General features: G+C 41.1%; 1 protein-coding gene across 1 annotated transcript in view; it reads left to right on the forward strand.

Annotated features, from left to right (window-relative positions):
* The window catches only part of LOC124774947 (FERM, ARHGEF and pleckstrin domain-containing protein 1), a 754,047-nt gene that overhangs the window by 434,682 nt on the left and 300,313 nt on the right, over positions 1-19,052 (forward strand). The window lies entirely within an intron of this gene.

The following is a 19,052-nucleotide window of genomic DNA, read 5'->3' on the forward strand; positions in this document are numbered from 1 at the left end:
AACACCATCAAGCTCTTCACTTTGAAAGTGATGGGTTGTGCAAGCAGACTTGAGGTTGTGGCTCCTCCAACAAAGCAAACATTCTAAGTGACGGATCAACAAACTGGTCTCTTGTTGGGAGAAATGAGTTCGCCGTCAGGGTGACTATGTTAAGAAATAAATATGTAGACATGAAGAATAAAGCTATAGAATGTTAAGAACGTTTATTTTATTCAAAAAGCTTTAAGAGTTTACCCACACACAATTCGGAGGGATTGATTTTCAGCCCGTCTTAGTACTACACATTTCATCCAATGTATCTGTCTTCACTTCCACTTTCTCTGTGAGAATTTATAGTCAGAATGTCTCTTCTGGAAAAGGAAGCGTAGAATTCATGCGCAGGTTGTTTGCTGAAATCAAGCTGATGGATAACGGACTGCATAGTGTTAGCCAGTCTAACCAGAGTCGGCTGTTTAAAATACGATTATGTGCAACGCTACGAGCCGTCGGTGGCAAATCTGCTAATATTAGAGTTTCGCATTGACTACAAATGAAAAGAGTTCTGTGTACAATCAGATGTGATAAATCGATGTTACATGTTTCAAAAAGAAAACTCAAATGAAATGTATTGTGGTAAGCGAAAAAGGGCACGTAAAACGCGAATTCATTGTCGTATAGAAAACATTTACAAATGAAAACTTTTACTGTAGTCGGGTATTGGCCTTTGTCGTGTCTGAGCTTTAAACCGTTCGTGCAGTTTAGTCACTGAGCCTGCGTAATTTTAAAAAACAAGCGAAACAAAAGTATGTATACACTGCAGGTAAATACGCATAGCATTATCCATTCTTAAAACAAGCCGTTGCGGAATTGCATCCTGATGTATTGTCAGGTGACAACTTTGCCAAATATGTTTTCAAAGAAATAATGAATGCTGTGACAGATCTCTTCATTAACTCAATTTGTTCGTACAATATTACACGTATGAAACATGACAGAAGGCAAGAGCCTATTGGAATTAATTAGGGGAACAGGATTTGCGAACACCCAGCAACAAATTGTACAAAAGCTCATTGGCATCAAGTGCGAAATACGTCGTATGTAATTTTCACGCTTGTTAACAAGTACAAATGCCTTTGAGGACATTTTGTAATTGTGCTGTGTTAAATGCGCAGTAGATACGCCGCACGCGAGTGTGGGCATCAAACCATTTTGTAACCGAACAGTTATGGTAGACCTCTGACCGGCTAACAGATATAGCAATGACTATTTCCTGGTCTAGATACCCACGAGATGCGATGGTGTACAACTTTACGTAATTAACAGAGTTTTGGTTTACTTACAAAATACTGGCGTTCTTCTTCTAGCATATTTGTGGATTTCACTGGAAAATCGCTGTAATGGCACTGATAGGACCTTTCTGATTCTGGTGGCCAACGAGTCAATACATAACGCTTCTTTATGCCAACGCACACACACATTGTACATGGTGATCAGAAACAGTCTCAAAAGCTTCTAATGGTGCTGGAGGGTAAGTTGTATTGACAAATAATTGTTAAGAAAAAAAATTGGATACGTTAATCCGTTTCTAAGTTACATAATATTGAAGTTAGCCAATCAACCGTTGTGTGCGCAATTTCAAGCGGCCCGCCAGATGCAGTTAGTATAGGGTGACCAAACGTCCCGGAAAACCGGGATTGTCCCGGTTTTCATCCCTGTGTTCTAGTGTCCCGAAAATTTGTTTCGGGACGCTCAAAAGTCCTGGAATTCAGTTTTTAAATACATTTCGTGAACCTTTCTCAAATTTTTGGGATTTCGCTATATTTAAGGAAATACAACACAAGAAATTAATATATTTTAGCATATTTGTCTAAAACCTCCATTGTCCCTTACTAGTAATCACAGTATCAGTATTGATACACTCAGGCAATAATTTACTTTGAGCGGTACTTTGGCCAACAAGTAGTAAGTTGTATTATTGTAACAGAGCTATGAAACCGTCCGATTGTCGCGCCACTTACACACTCACTGTCAGAACAGTGTAGTAGTTGATGTTTTGTCAGACAAACTGCAATAGTTTTTTTCTTATATTAGTGGTATTATTGCTACAGTACTATGAAACCAATGCCGAAACGTGCCTGCAAGTTCAGTGACTGTTATTCCAAGCAATGGAATTTCATTAAGAAAGGTCGTTTTGATTACGAAGCAGTGTTCCGTATGTAACTGTTTTATTAGTATAAGTCATTGTGGACGTTCCGACATAATTGATCACATCAGGCCAAGAAACACATTAACAGATACAGTGCACCGAGCTGCAGTAAAACTCTACAAAATTATTTTGTGAAACATCAGTTAAGTGAAGAGACGAAAGTTCGAGCAGACGAGCTTACACTAGCCTACCACACGGTAAAACCCACCAAACTTACAGATCTAGTGATTGTACTAATAAGCTTAATAGCATTATGTTTGATGTTTCTTCCATTGCAAAAAAAGTTTAGTTCAGCAAGAACTAGTGTCAGCCTTAGTGAAAGGAGTTACTGCTCCCCAGAGTGTAAAGGAAAGCCTTGAATACATCAAAAAGTCTTCTTTATACGGGATATCCACTGATGCCAGCAATCATAAGGCCACTAAAATATTTCCGTTTGTTGTTCAGTTTTTCGATATTAATCAGGGAATTCAGACCAAACTTTTGAAGGTGAGTTCCCTACCTAATGAAACATCTGACTAAATTTCAAGATTTTGTATGAATACTATCGAAATGTTTGATCTTGAGAAAAATAAATGTGTGGCATTTTGTGGAGACAACACCAACACAAACTTTGGTGGTTTAAAAAGACAATGCAAATGCAACGTATTTACTAAATTAAGGGCAACATTGCATGAAAACATTGCAGGCATAGGGTGCCTTGCACATGTTTTACACAATAGCGTGCAGACATGTGCTGACAGTTTAAGCTGTGATGTTGAAACTATCGTGCTGAAGGTATAGTCACACTTTTACATAAATACTGTTAGAACAGAGAGGCTGAAGGAGTTCTGTGATTATGTGGGAACTGAATATATGAATGTAATGTGTCACGCGAAAACTCGCTGGTTATCACTGTTTCCAGCAGTTGAAAGAGTAATCCGCCTGTTTGAACCATTAAAGGATTTTTTCCTAAATGAAGACAAAGCCCCCAAAATATTGGTTCAGTTTTTCAGTAACCCTTTAAGTGAAGCCTACCTATGGTTCATTCACACTCAGCTAAGCACTTTCCAGCATGGGATAAAGGAAATTGGGGGAAGCACGAAAAGTGAAAAATACCCTTTTCTCCAAGGACAGTCAATTCCATCTACAACTGCTCAGTAATATTAAAGCTCATGTTAATATTAATTGATTAAAAGTCGAATGGCTATAAAATTTTGTAAAATCGTAATACATTTCTTTATTACTGTATACGTTTATTAAATGTCATTAATTATACAGATAATCTAGATTATATCAATCTTTTGTATCCTCTTATTAGTCATAATAATCAGGTTAACAAAATGTATCTACAGAACATTAATATTTAAAATTAAGAAACCTGGGTACATGTGGAATGAGGTGTCCATTGGCACCCGGGTGAATGTGTCCCTGTTTTAACCGAAAATAATTTGGTCACCCTAAGTTAGTACGAGTTGTTCTCCCATGTCCAGTTTTTGTATCGCTCACTTGTTGGGTTTTAGGAAACCAAAATAAGAACATTTCTGGTCTCACGGACCACTTGAGTTTGCTCGCGCAACTGACGGACTAGATAACTTCAACGATAATTAACTCGGAAACGGCGGAAGCCATCTAATTTTTTCTTAACAATCATTTCTTAACAATTATTTCTCAGTACAACCTACCCTGCAACACCGTTAATAGTTTTTCAGACTATTTCTGACAATCCTGTATACCAGGAGCGAAATATAGCTCTACTCTAAAAATAGTTTACAATTTTTTTATCAATTGTTTCTGGTGAAACAAAAAGACATTCTCCTCATACATTGTAAACAATCAGGGTGGGTATTTCCTTCAAAGGTAACGGCTTGGATGCTGGTTATAGGCACAAAAGCCCATGTTGTTGTTGTGGTCTTCAGTCCTGAGACTGGTTTGATGCAGCTCTCCATGCTACTCTATCCTGTGCAAGCTTTTTCATCTCCCAGTACCTACTGCAACCTACATCCTTCTGAATCTGCTTAGTGTATTCATCTCTTGGTCTCCCCCTACGATTTTTACCCTCCACGCTGCCCTCCAATACTAAATGTTTTTTTTCTCATACTGGTAAAGGCATTCCCATTATTCCCACAAGTAGCACAATACATTGATGAGACTGAAGAAAGAGAATTATCGCAATAAGAGCCAGGAAAGTAACGAGCGTAACAGATATTCCATTGTTTCTTGTCGACAGCAGTACCGACATTGCAATAAAAGTGTCTCGAATTTCTCTTGGTAATAGAATTATACCACCAAATTAGAAACATTACTGTCACGGCTGTATGATTTTGCGAAAATTCACACGTGCTGAATTCCGTTCAAACCGTCTGTTAAAGCTTCTGGTTGTCGGACTTGGTTGGTGAACTATCACCAAGCTTACTCTATTTAAATAATCTCTATTGACGGACCTTGTGTGGATGTGTTAGAACATACTGAGTCCTTCATTGAAAAATAATTACTAAAATGAAACTCTATAAATAGTGCTCCGTGCGAGATAACGTTGTCTTTTATTCAGTCTGTGCTAGGTTCTGCTTTTGCAACTATCCTCTTGTAGTCGTCTTTCTTTGCACACTCCCACTAGCATAATCATATACTGTAGCTCCTGTTTGTTTTAATGACTCAGCTACGTTAATTAGTGTATTTGCTCGCGCGGATGTCACTCGTCATCCACATGGCTTCCCCGCTCAATTTTGTCTGACAGGGCTGGGTTGAGTTCGCGCCATTTTCAGTACCTTTCTGTTAACTCTCCGGTTATTAGCTCCAATCATTGTTGGCTTTTCAGTTACGAAAGATAGATTGTTTATGACATATTATTGTAGTCTGGAGGACAATGGTCATCCTCGCGAGCTCTGCTGCCACAATCTGAAACAAATTAAATCTGTATTACTTTATTGCGTTCCTAGAGTCAATCGATCTTCCATGTGCGTAAATTTAGACGTATTGAAACTGATTGCGGTTACCTTCCGTTTTACCTAGTATTCTCTTTATTTTTAGATTGTGGAAGAAATGTCAATAGCAAAAAAAAAAAACCCTCGGACAGAGTTTAGAAGAGATCCTAATGTATGGTTACAATGGTTCAATGAGCTGAGTGAGAAAGATGCTCACAGTGATCGCGCTGATTCAAAGACGGAGGATTGTGTTCATGAAAACGGCCATGATTCAGGGACAGAACAAGAAGTGTCAGAGCCGGCGGCGGTGGTCTCGCGGTTAAGGCGCTCAGTCCGGAATCGCGCGACTGCTACGGTCGCAGGTTCGAATCCTGCCTCGGGCATGGATGTATATGATGTCCTTAGGTTAGTTAGGTTTAAGTAGTTCTAAGTTCTAGAGGACTGATGACCCCAGATGTTAAGTCCCATAGTGCTCAGGGCCATTTTTTGAAGAAGTGTCAGAAAATGATGAATATGAGTCACAGAGGGAAGTAACTCAAGAGGATGCATTTTTTGGGGAAAGACGGAAAAACTAAACGGAGGAAAAATAAATATCCTACCAATGTTAGAAGCAGATCTTGTAATATTATTACGGATTTGCCTGGACCAAAAAATCAAAAAATGGTTCAAATGGCTCTGAGCACTATGGGACTCAACTTCTGAGGTCATCAGTCCCCTAGAACTTAGAACTACTTGAACCTAGCTAACCTAAGGACATCACACACATCCATGCCCGAGGCAGGATTCGAACCTGCGACCGTAGCAGTCCCGCGGTTCCGGACAGCAGCGCCTAGAACCGCACGGCCACCGCGGCCGGCCAAAAAAATCAAGCTCGTATAGAAAGTACAGAAATAGAAATTCTGAGTTTGTTCTTGGATGAAAACATAATAAGCATTATCGCAACATACACTAATATATACATCAGTGAAGTTCGTGGTCACTTCTCTAGGGAAAGGGATGCTAAAGAAACAGATGCGATAGAGATCAGAGCTCTCGTTGGTTTGTTATATCTGTGTGAGTCTTTTAGATGTTCTAGGAAGAGTATATCTAAATTGTGGGATAAACCAAAGGGAAATGGACTTGAATCATGTTATTTATGCATAAGTGAAAACCCTTTCAGGTTTCTGTTGAGATGTCTGAGATCTGATAATATCCGTGATAGAGGTGTTCGCAGAGAGACTGACAAGTTGGCTGCTATCAGAGAGGTACTTGAACTATTCACGAACAATTGCCAAAAATATTTTTCACATGGTAAATATCTTACTGTTGACGAACAGCTTTTGACATTTAGAGGAAACTGCCCATTCAGACAATATATCCCTAACAAACCAGCGAAGTATGGGTTAAAAGTGTTTGCTTTGGTTGATGTAAAAACAGCTTACACTTCGAATTTAGAACCGTACGTCGGTAAGCAACCAGAGGGACCATGTAATGCCAGTAATTCAGCTGACATTGTTCTTCGAATGGTCTAACTGTTTCAAACTTTAAAATATATTATACTGTGTACGAATATTAAATCAGTCACAAATCAGTCATAAAGACCATACAAAGTGACCGCTTGCTTTGCGGATGACATCTGTCATCCGCGCGAGTGACCATGTCACGAATTTTCGCGCGAGTAACGGAGGGTTAAAAAGGTGAGCTTAGAGTTTTACGACTAGTTAGTTCTGCCGTGGTTCTGATAAGGCACGAACATACGGTTCTATTCTCAAGGATAATCTTTGGCTTCATTTTGCTTCTAATTGTAATCATTTGAAGACTGCTGCTGTTTCTGTACGGTCTGGGTGTTCAGAAAGATGTGTAAACTGTAGTGGGTTCGCATGGCCGGCTTTAACCTCGTGGTGCCCTAGGCAAGAAACTTCACTTTTGCCTGTCCCACTTGCCTCTTTCCCCTCACCAACTCGTTTTTTTCGGCTGTCGATGTTTCTAATTTGATAAATTTTTTGTTGACCTACAAAGTTAAAATTCTATATTACAAAAGATCGAACGCCGCTCACCGCTTTGGATGGAATGTTTTAAAAGAAAAATTGCAAGCATCTGCAATGATGAAAACTGACGAGAAAGCAATGTAAACTTTCATACGAGTTGATCGAACTGTGAAGCAGACAAGCGATGTTGCCGAAAAGTTCTCGCGTTAAGTTATATCCTGTTTGATGAAATAAATTATGAACAAACCGATGTCATAGCGAAAGGTAATCCGTTATCGCCTGTCGTGCCACATCTGTACATGAATACTTTTAAACAAAGGCGCTAGAATCTGCCAAGTTCAGAAGATCGTGGATACTACGTTTGTGGTATAGCCACATGGAACGAAAAAACCTGGAATTTCTGGAACATTTAAACTCGAACCCAACCTAGTATAATATTCTCGGTGGATCCTGAAAACGACGGCCAGCTGTATTTCCTCGACGTGTTAGTGAAGAGGAGGCCAGACAGATCCCTGTATATAGAAAATTCACGCAGACTAATCTCTTATCTCCACGCCTCGAGCCATCACCACCCGTCACAAAGCAATTCGGTGATAATGACACTTTACGGAATTCGAGAACTGCCGGATAACGAGACACTTGCCGAAGAATGACAACACCTACGATGTTCCTAGGGAATGTGTACTCACATCGTCAAACTGAGCAGAAGTTGCAGCCAAGAACGCCTGAGAAGGATGGCAAGCATGACACATAGAAAGAGGAGCCACGAATCTCCTTTATGCTTGCCCAATATCGGGAAATACCGGTAGATTCCTACGTAAGCATGACGTGCAGTGTATGTCGATCCTGTCAACAAGGATGAAAAGACTTTATGTTTACCACATTCCATGCGAATGTGACAAGCCATGCGTTACCTGGGAGGGGGATCTTAAAACTTTCGAGCAGAGATGCAAGCAGGCCCCCACAACCGCACGAGTGGTCAACTGTGAAGAGCGGACAAATTGAATAGCTAGGCGGCGGCCATTGGAGTGGTAAACTGACGCGCGGAGTTCGAATGTTTATACATCGCTTTTGGTTATAAAATGCCTTCCCTAGAGTTAGGTCACAAACATAATGCCTCACTTAAATACGTTTACTTTTTAATTTATGAACAAACAGCAACTAGTCACTGTTTATGAATTTATCTTACGTACTACATGGAATCTGCCGTAGCTAAAAGTTACGTACTGGACCCCTAGCATTTTTCGTAGTTCATTTACGATAGATGTACCCAAAATGCACCAAAATACTCTAAGATTTGCCCACTATATTAATAGATATTTTGTGACTCTACCTTGCTGTAGATTTTATGACGAGAATTGCGTTATATATGGCACAGTGCTTTGGCATCTCACGATCAAATTATCAAGTTTCAACCTAACCTAGACCATGAAAACACTACAGATCAGCCAACTTTCTTCAAAATGATCAGAACATATAAAATGGTATTCTGTCGGTCGGAAATGTTGCCCCCTGACAGCGTGTAACCATTTTTGTAACAGCTATGGTTTTGAGAAAGGAAACCTGCAAATAGATGCACAGACATTATACTAATACCGTGTTACAAAAACATTTATTAAGCAAGTGCACTGACATACAAAACAACTTAAAATATACACTTACCGGTGAAATGTAATATTCGTTCCTTTCTCGAATTTATTTGTACAATTAATCGCTGCACGACTCTTCACCACTGTACTTCTTTTGATTAGAACGCACAGACAGTAGAATTACGAGTAACAAATACTGTATGTACGTCCCAACAAATATACAACGTTGAATCAGGGTCTTCATAAACAACAGTACTACACAACACATCAGATTACAACCATTATAATGGCGTCCAGCCGAAGGTTCAAATTATCCCGCGACTGCAGCGCCATCAGTGAGTCTAGTTATTTTTTACAATGTCTTTGGATGCAAGAAACGTCAGCGACGCCCCCGACTACAACCAAGCAAATCATTTGTTGCCCAGCACTGCCGTAAACATAATCATTATGTGAAATACGATGAGACCAGTATTGTGGCGTAGACGCCAAATGTGTGGGACAGCTTATGCAGTCCATAGAAATTAAGATGTCAGAAAACCTAACTTACAGGGACGGCGATTTCTATTTAAATAACGCTTAGGGTTCGACACTCAGTTTATTAAAATTACGCCGACCACCACATCCACCAGAACTGGAAAATGCTGAGAGAATTTGCGTTTCACGGCATATAAGTGCGTTCTGTGAAAAGCAAAATGGCGTAGTGAGTGTCGGGCGTAGAACTCGTGTATAAATAGCTGCGCGAGACCAACAGTAGTTCACAGTTTGTTTAAGTACAGACAACGAGTACACGTAACGAAACAACTCGCAGAAACTGAGGAAGATGGGCGATTAATTACAATATTAATCGTAATTATTCCGGTAATCGATTATGTACGTACCCATATTTCTTTCACTTCAATTTTACGCTATCTATTAGCCTTACGATTAATTATTTCAGTTTTTCCTTTTTTGTTTTAGGGTTTCTTGACTGTTCTCTTGCTGTCTGTAGCTTGATTGCGAAGAGAGATCCGATTGTCCCCTGGTACACGTCGTGTAAAGTCACCACAAGACGGAACATTTCGTGCCGACAATATTCTGCTTATGATTGCTGCCAACATAAGCGAATTAACGATGGCGGCTCTTAATAAGCGTAACAAAGTCTTGTGGTGTGTGTGTGTGTGTGTGTGTGTGTGTGTGTGTGTGTGTGTGTGTGCGCGCGCGCGCGCGTGTGTCGGTTCAGCAATAAATGATGTAACAAGTGTGTTTGAGCTTTGTGCTTTCACCAAATCTTGTTGCTTCTGGCTCAATTTATATCTTTGCTGCTAATTGGTGCGGGACGCGCGAACCCTTGAGTTGTCAGCATTGGACGGAAAAAAGTAAACATTCCCCTTTTCCCTCGGCACCTGGTGATAATGTTATTCTTTCTCTGCTCCCCGGCACCCGTCTACGAGCCAGTCCAAGTTGAAATCTTAGTACCAAAGAAACCAAATGTAATATGGAAATATTTCGGAAAAGGTGACAAAAGTTTGTGTAAATGTAAGCTGTGTTTCAAGACCGTGAAACGTATGGGAAATACAACAAATCTGATGGATCACATATTAACCATCCGTCTCTAAAAGACAATTACGTAAGTAGATACTCCGGCAGCTCATTTGCAGTTGCGATAACTTTTAACAGACGTTAATTATTTAGCTGACTTATGTTTTGCTGAAACGGAAAAGCCGGCCGCGGTGGCCGAGCGGTTCTAGGCGCTTCAGTCCGGAACCGCGCGAGTGCTACGGTCACAGTTTCGAATTCTGCCTCGGGCATGGATGTGTGTGGTGTCCTTAGGTTAGTTAGGTTTAAGTAGTTGGATGGTTGGTTTGGGGGAAGAGACCAAACTACGAGGTCATCGGTCTCATCGGATTAGGGAAGGACGGGGAAGGAATTCGGCCGTGCCCTTTGAAAGGAACCATCCCGGCATTTGCCTGCAGCGATTTAGGGAAATCATGGAAAACCTAAATCAGGATGACCGGACGCGGGATTGAACCGTCGTCCTCCCGAATGCGAGTCCGGTGTAGGTTTAAGTAGTTCTAAGTTCTAGGGGACTGATGACCTCAGATGTGAAGTCCCATAGTGCTCAGAGCCATCTAAACCATTTTTGAAACGGAAATAAAAATATTGCTTGCAAGCTTATTCACTGCAGTATCTGTGTTAAAATATGTTAATTAGCCTTATTAGTAATTGTTAAATAAATGTATTTCTGCTAAAAATAAAAAAGTAATTGTTTATTTCATAAAACTGGGCAACTATAGTTAGTTACAAAAAGTGAAATGTGTGACAGCATCGCTTAAATTTTTGTGCAAGAAGCCTTTTTATAAGAAAAGGGGGGAAATTCCTCGTGGACTTAAAAATAAAGCCGTAACATAGCAAGTGAATAAAATAAGGTATTATTAGGATACAACTAATTGATACGATTCATCGATTCATTTAACTAATCGAGAAGGCCAAGTAATTGACTAGTACTCAAATTCGCCCTCCGTAAGACGACGGTCGTCAAAATATTGTGCACAAAAAGAACAAATCGGCCGAACACCCGGAAGTACGTCATTAACAATCGCCCACCAATTGAACTCCACAATGAACAAAACGCTACGCAGGCAAGAATGCTACTGGCTTGCCTACCAAATTTTTTAAAATTACATGAATTTTCTGACAAAGTATACCGAAAATACAAGCGCCTGTTGAGGTCACTCTCTTGCTCGCTTACCTCTCGGCGCCTAAGACCGTGGGCCACCCTGCCTTTACGTAAATCCGGCCTCATTCGACTCAGCAAGACACATTGCGAACAAGAAGTCCCATTGTACTAACGTGATACGAACCGTCGCTCATTTCGAACAAGTACGGTAATTACCATAGCCAACACAGGAAATGCAGGCCCGTTCCACATAACGACTCGTAGTTTGGGTCCAGAGCCATTATGGACGTTCGTGGGAATTGTGCAGGATGCTAACAGTGGTACGATAATGAATGCTGTAACCCTTACTTTGCTTTTTTTGTCACACTGTCACAGGTGAGGTCTGGCAGATCCATAAATAGCCATAAAAATTACATTCAGAATTTTCAGTGGAACTGTTCGGTTATTAATACTACACAAAAAATATCTGTTATAATGGAAGTGGAAGGTCAGGGAAGGTAAACCTTTCGTAGTGGATGCATGCCATCACTAAAATGGTCAGTGATAGTTTACCATAAACTGAAAAAACACAAGGTGAACCATTACTGTACTCTGCTAGGGAAAGTGTTCAATAGCGTATCATCCACTAGTGAAGGTGAACCATCCCTGCTCCCGGCTTATTAACGGTGCTTCCAACAATGCTACCACGCATCAGCATGAGTGTAATTGTCGTCAGCTCTTTATTGTTACGTTATACAATAGTGCAGTTATAGTTGATAGTAGTGCAGTTACAGTAGTGTAGCTATGGTTGACAATAGTGCAGCTATGGTTGAATCAGTGAAGTTCTGTGAACATCTTAAGAGTGGAACGGGGAAATCTCAGTTGTAATTCCGTCTTAATGGACAGAGAAAAGTACGAGTCACTTATTAGCAAGGCCAAATCACTAAAATCTAGACGAAAGAGGGACGGCAATGACTACAAGTTTTTGAAGAGATATGAAGTGCTGGAAGTGAATCGAGTAACCAAATTAATATAACCTGTAACTGAAGAAGGTAAGGATTAAATACTACGTTTATGATGAAGAACTGTATGGTATTCTGCATGGTGTCTATGTAATGACTGACCACAGTGAACGCGACCGAATGATGAAATGCTTGAAGTCAAAGTTCTGCAATAAAACTTACAGAGATGTCCAAATTTATCTTAGTTTGTTTGAGCCTTGTTTACAAAAGCAAAAAAGATCGGAAAAAAGGAATAGTAGCGAAGCCAATGCTGTTCTAGGAGCTGCAGATGTCAAGTTGATCTAATCGATTCCCAATCGAAGCCAGATGGAGATTACAAATTCGTACTGGTTTATCAGGACCACCTCACTAAATTCGTTGTTCTCAGGCCACTGAAGTCCAAAACAGCTGAAGAGGTACGCGATAACATTATTGACATCTTCACGTTGTTAGGCGCTCCCTCAGTACTACAGTCTGACAATGGTAGAGAGTTCGTTAACAAAATAATGAGCAGCTTAACTGAACCATGGCCCAGTTAAGATTGTCCACGGCAAACATAGACACAGTCAGAGCCAAGACATTGTAGAGCGTGCAAATCAAGACCTAGAAAATATGCTAACTACATGGATGCAGCAGCACATCACCACGGAGTGGAGCTGCGCATTAAGATTTATGCAGTTAATGAAGAATAGCGCTGTACATTTTGGAATTAGAAATGATCAAATGTGTATGAAATCCTATGGGACTTAACTGCTAAGGTATTCAGTCCCTAAGCTTACACACTACTTAACCTAAATTATCCTAAGGACAAACACACACACACCCATGCCCGAGGGAGGACTCGAACCTCCGCCAGGACCAGCCTTGGAATCAGAAGATCTTCGTACGAAGCGGTGTTTGGCTGCCCTCCTAAGCTGGTTTGTTTTCAAAAAGTTTACCTCTTGAAGCATTGATGAACATTCGCCCTGAGGATGACGTTGAAAATATAATTAATGAAGTGAGTATTAGCACTGAGACGGGGACTGAAACGTTGCAGGATAATGATCACAGTAAATCTCCATTGCAAGAGAATAACATACCAACAGGACAGAAGTTGAGAACAGACCGAAAGAAAGTATTCCTGACGATAATGACTACTGCCTGACTGATTTAGACGAGCCAACTCGTATTATAAAAAATGTAGAACTGAAGCGTACAAGTGCTTAGAAGAACAAGAGCAAAGAATGCGGTAGTGTTCAGATCCCTGCGTTCCAGTAGTGGAAAAGGACTGCACTGTGAGAGTGCCAGTTCCCGACTTCGGTAGAGGATGAGGAGATTCTAGGTCGATCTTGGGTGTTGCCCTCGAGACAACAGCCGATGGCTTCTAGCGAATCGAGATGAGATATGGTGTGCTGAGCCAACTATACGCACGGTAGTAAATTGTTTGTTTTTAAATAATTATGGCTGCAACTACAACATTTTGTTTCAGGTCCCGGTTCAGTACTTACCCTCTAAGAATAATCTCAGAGGAGGAAGTTCCGGCAGAGAAAACTGTTGCCCTGAGGACAGTTATGAGGTCTCAGTCAATGGGAAGCGGCCAGGGATTCTTCAGATGCAACTGCCAGCAAAAATGGCAGACTCTGAGATGCTTTTGCAAAAACAAAAACGTGTTGCGCAACGCAAAGTGCCTTGCTCCGATAAATGAATTTTACATAATATGAGTATGTTTTCAAACTGCAGGTGATAAATGCAACGTCAAGTACGACTGTATTGTTATTACAGTCATGGTTCACGTTCCTTACCTCTTGGAAGTGAAGGTACACATTCACTAGTGATAGTGCACTATCCCTAGTCAATGTGTATTGTTTGACAGAACTGGAATCAGTAATAAACTTCTACTAAACGGGCCAGTGAAGGTGCACTATCACCATTGATGGTATACTTTCCCTGAAACTTCCACTTCCACTCTAACATATCCAAATAAATTTTAAAGTTTATTTTCACGAAAAAAGCGTTTAAACAAAAAGATGCACAAAATGAACATAATATTACATGATAATAGTATGAAAACTCAAATACTCTGTACTCTTAAATTTTACTTTCTGCTACATTTTTATTGTTTATTTTACATCTAACAATACAAACTTATGAAGAAGCTTGCACAAGATAGAGTAACATGGAGAGCTGCATCAAACCAATCTCAGGACTGAAGACCACAACAACAACAACAACAACAATACAAACTTCCCATAATATATTCAAAAAATGAAAATTACACTAGCTCTTTTCAGATTTATAGTTTCCTTCCCAGAAGATTCCTTTGCACTCACTGGAAATTCTTGTAGAGAAATAAATTTAGATTGGTTTCTAGCAACAATGAGAAATATGAAGGCGTTCTTCTTGGGTCACAGGTGGGGCATGTTTAGCGTTCTTCCAATCTTTCAACGACTTTTACTCTTGGTTCCGCTACATCCAAAACACGTGGTTGCACAAAGTTCAAAGTGTATACGATAGCTGTTGACTCGCTTTTCATCTGTGGTGTCGCCAATGAGTATGCGAGCTTCATTGAAAAATTAAAGTGGCTCACCTGAATATTGTCTTTGTAGGAATTGTGAAGGACAAATACATTCACTCCACGTATGTCAAACAGGCGGAAAAATAATGCCATTGGCCATCGTTAGAAGAGGCTTTGACAACCAGAGATATTTGTTTCAACTAAATATATTTATAGCAGAACCTTTAGCTAAAGAATCAATCTCTACACTTGTTTCTTCATCACTTTGATCACCTGTTTTTTTATAAGTTCTCTTTCAATTTCGTTGTCACTATCTAATCCAACATCACTTCTTAAACTGTCCTCAGACCATTTTAAAACAGTATCCTCAAAGTCGGCGGACGAAGATCTGGCTACTGAATCCATAACGCGAAGCCCTGGGTGCGGTCTCAGCAGTGAATCCCCTTTGTAGACTGATAGTACTTCCCTAGTATTCTACTAGAGAACCAAAGATTGCCTCCTGCGTGACCTACGACCTATGTGTTCGTCCCATTCCATATCCCTACAATATTGTTACACCTACGTACTTCGATGAGTTGACTGATTTCACATGTGAGTCGTTGATATTGTACTCATAAGAAACAACGTATTTCTTCCGTTTTGTCAAACGCTCAGTATTACGTTTCTGAACATTTAAAGCGAGTTGCCAGTCTTTATACCACTTTGAAAGCATATTAAAATCCGACTGGATATTTGTACAGTTTTTTTTCAAACAATACTGAATTTCGGGTAACCGCAACATCTGAGAAATGTCTGGTGTTACTACACTTAACAAAATAAGGGTGGTAATGAGAATCGTCGTCGTCGGCTAATACTCGTATCCGAGTTTTCATTTCTCTCCTGAGATTTCCTTTGTTATGGTTCAGGCGTGGAAGTGTCGTTGATGGCTTAGCAATCCAATCCTAGCGTGGAACAGGCGGCCACAGACATTACAGCTGATGGAAGGTGGAGGACGTGGCTGAACCTGGAGGAGTTTACGTCTCTGGCGTTTGTCATTCTCCATTATTCGACGTTTCAGCTCAAAGTTTTGAAGAGCATTTGAGGTAACTGAGCGCCAGCGACTACGGTCTTCTGCTATTGTGGACCAGTTACTCGGATCGATATTAAAGTTTTTCAGATTTTTCTTGTACTGATCCTTATAACGTTTGAGAGGGGCACCTCGTGGCCTTTTACCTGTGCTTACTTCGCTGTACAGCATTTGGCGTGGAAGTCTGTCATTTTTCATCCGCTGGACATGTCCGACCCATCTGCCTTGATGCCCAATGATAAGAGCTTCCATGCTATGCATTTTTGCTTTCTCAAGAACAGCCGTGTTGGATATGAAGTCATCCCATTTCAGGTTCATGATATATCTTAGCTTCTGTTGGTTGAAGCGTTCTAGTTTCTTCAGATCGCAGCGATATAACGTCCAGGTTTCGCAACCATATAGCAGGGTGGAAATGACTACAGCTTTGTACACCATCAGTTTGGTGTACAGTGTTAGGTCTTTATTCAGGAAGACACGCTTTGTAAAACGTCCAAATGCTACATGGGCAGCAGGTAATCTATTCTCCACATCTTTTCCAGATGAGCAGTTAGATGACAGTATGCTTCCCAGGTAGAGGAAATGGTCCACTTGTTCCAAGGGTTTATCATAAATGGATATGCTGAAGTCAGGAACGGAGGAGACAGGAGTTGGCTGCGCTATCACCTTTGTCTTTGGAATATTGATGGAGAGACCAAATCGTTCGTATGCCCTGCTGAAGGAATCAACTGACAGCTGCAACTCTGCAGGTGAATGAGCTGGAGAAGCATTGTCAACAGCATACTGCAGCTCTGTCACACGAGTGGTACTGGTGAACCTTTTTGAATGGAGTCTGGACTGGTTGAATAATCCTCCATCAAACCTGTACTTTAGTTCTATTCCTGCATTGTTTACGGTTGTCTCGTAAAGCGTAGCTGCCAGATACAGTGCAAATAATGTTGGTGCAAGAACGCATCCTTGTTTAAGCCCACTTGTTATTGGGAATTTACCAGTCGTTTCATTCTGGCAGAGGACCTGTCCAGTCATATCATCGTGGAGAGCTTCAATCAGGTCAACAAAATGTTCAGGGCAGCCGAAGCGTTTTAAGACCATCCACATGGCTTCTCTGGGAACTGTATCAAAGGCCTTTTCTAGATCGTAGAAAACAAGTAGTAAAGGCTTTTGCTGTTCTCTGCACTTCTCCTGTAGTTGTCGTGCACAGAAAATCATGTCAATTGTCCCTCTTGAAGGTCGAAACCCGTATTGAGAATCAGGTAGTATAGTCTCTGAAAGTGTCTGGAGGTGATTTAAAAGCATTATTGCAAAAGTTTTGCCAGTGACAGAGAGTAGAGATATTCCCCGGTAGTTACCACAGACGCTTCTGTCGCCCTTCTTGAAGATGGTGACAATTGTGGAGTTCTTCAAGTCAGCTGGTGCCTTGCGGGTTTCCCACATTAATAGAATGAGTGAGAAGAGTCTAGTTTTTAGAGGCAAGCCGCCACCCTCAATAAGCTCCATCGGGATGCTGTCGGGTCCAGGAGCCTTCCCAGGTTTCACACTCTTGAGTGCCTTGCAAAATTCTTGAAAAGTTAGAGGATCAACCATCCAGGGTTTTGGAGGGTGCTGTGGGACATTTTTGAGAAAATCTCCAGCGGCAGTAGAAGGGCGATTTAACAGTGAGCTGAAGTGCTCTTTCCAACGATTTAAGATGTCCTGACTTTCAGTAAGAATGGTGGAGTTGTCAGCAGCTTTCAGTGTTCCTGATGAGGAGCGGATAGGCCCATACAGCTCTTTAATACCAGCGTAGAAGCCACGTAGGTTCCTTGCATCGTAAAGATTTTGAAGTTCTGTGGCTTTCTGTTGCCACCATTTGTTCTTGATTACTCGTATTTCACTTTGACATTTCTGCTTGAATTCTTGAAAGTGTGCTTTCTTTTCTGCGCGGGACGGATCTTGAGCAAGGGATAAGTAAGCATCCCGCTTTGCATTGATGATAGCTTGGATTTCTCCATGGTTGTCATCAACCCAGTCACTTCTTTTCCGTGCACTAAAACCAACAACATTCTCAGTAGTTTCTTTGATGATGTTCTTTAATGTGGTCCATTTTTGTTCGACGTCATCTGTGGGTGCTGGAGCTTTGTTAAGTTGTTCAGACAGTATGTATTGGAAGTGTGAGCGAATGTTTCTGTCGTTCAGGTTGCTTATGTTGAATTTTCTGCGTGGTGGGTTTGAAAAGTGGGATCGTGGCTTGCGATACTTTGGTACTCTCAAACGGCTGACTAAAAGTCTATGGTCAGTCCAGCACTCATCGATGTTTAGTGCTGTTTTTGTGATGAGAATGTCTTTCTTGTCACGCTGTCGCGTAATAACGTAGTCTATAAGATGCCAATGTTTGGAGCGTGGGTGCATCCATGTGGTCTTATAGCGGTTACGCAAACGGAATTGGGTATTGGAGATGGAAAAGCTCGTGCTCAGCACATAGACCAAGAAGTAACAACCCATCTGCATTGCAGTTTCACACCCCTTGTTTACCCATGACGTCTCTCCAAAAACGGTTGTCCCTTCCCACTCTGGCATTGAAATCACCAAGTAATTTTAATTTATCTTGAATGGGTATTTTAGAGAGAGTACTGTTCAGTTGGTGGTAGAACTGATTCTTGGTGTCTTCATCACTGTCTAAAGTAGGAGCATATGCAGAGACGAAGGTGATGAATCTGTCTGAACCAATGGGTAAGAGTCACCAGTCTTTCATTAATTGAGACGGATGTAAGTCGAAGATCTTTCACTATTTTCGTTTTTACGGCAAATCCTGCACCATGGATGCGTGGTTCTCCTGCATCCTTTCCCTTCCAGAAGATGGTCTACCCTGAACATACCTCACTAATGTGTCCCTCACCTGAGAGTCTTGTCTCACTCAAGGCAGCTATGTCTATATCTAGCCGGGCTAGTTCTTGGGTGATAAGAGCGGTTCTTCTCTCTGGCCTGTAATTGTTCACGTCCAGGAGGGTCCTGACATTCCATGTCCCTATTGTCATAATCATTTCGTTCTTCTTTTGTTTACGTCCGCAGTATAAGGAGTGACCTACTGGGTGCGGATTCCCAGCCCGGTTCAAGTGTGACTTCCGATGTTTAGCCCACGTTTTCTAGGGCCTTCCCCATTCAGGGTCGGCAGCGGTCATCCTAAATAGGCCTGCCCAGTCGCAGATGCAGGACGGGATTCCCGAGTAGTCACACGGGTT

Source organism: Schistocerca piceifrons, chromosome 2 (assembly GCF_021461385.2).
Source record: "Schistocerca piceifrons isolate TAMUIC-IGC-003096 chromosome 2, iqSchPice1.1, whole genome shotgun sequence".
NCBI classification, from domain to species: Eukaryota; Metazoa; Arthropoda; class Insecta; order Orthoptera; family Acrididae; genus Schistocerca; species Schistocerca piceifrons.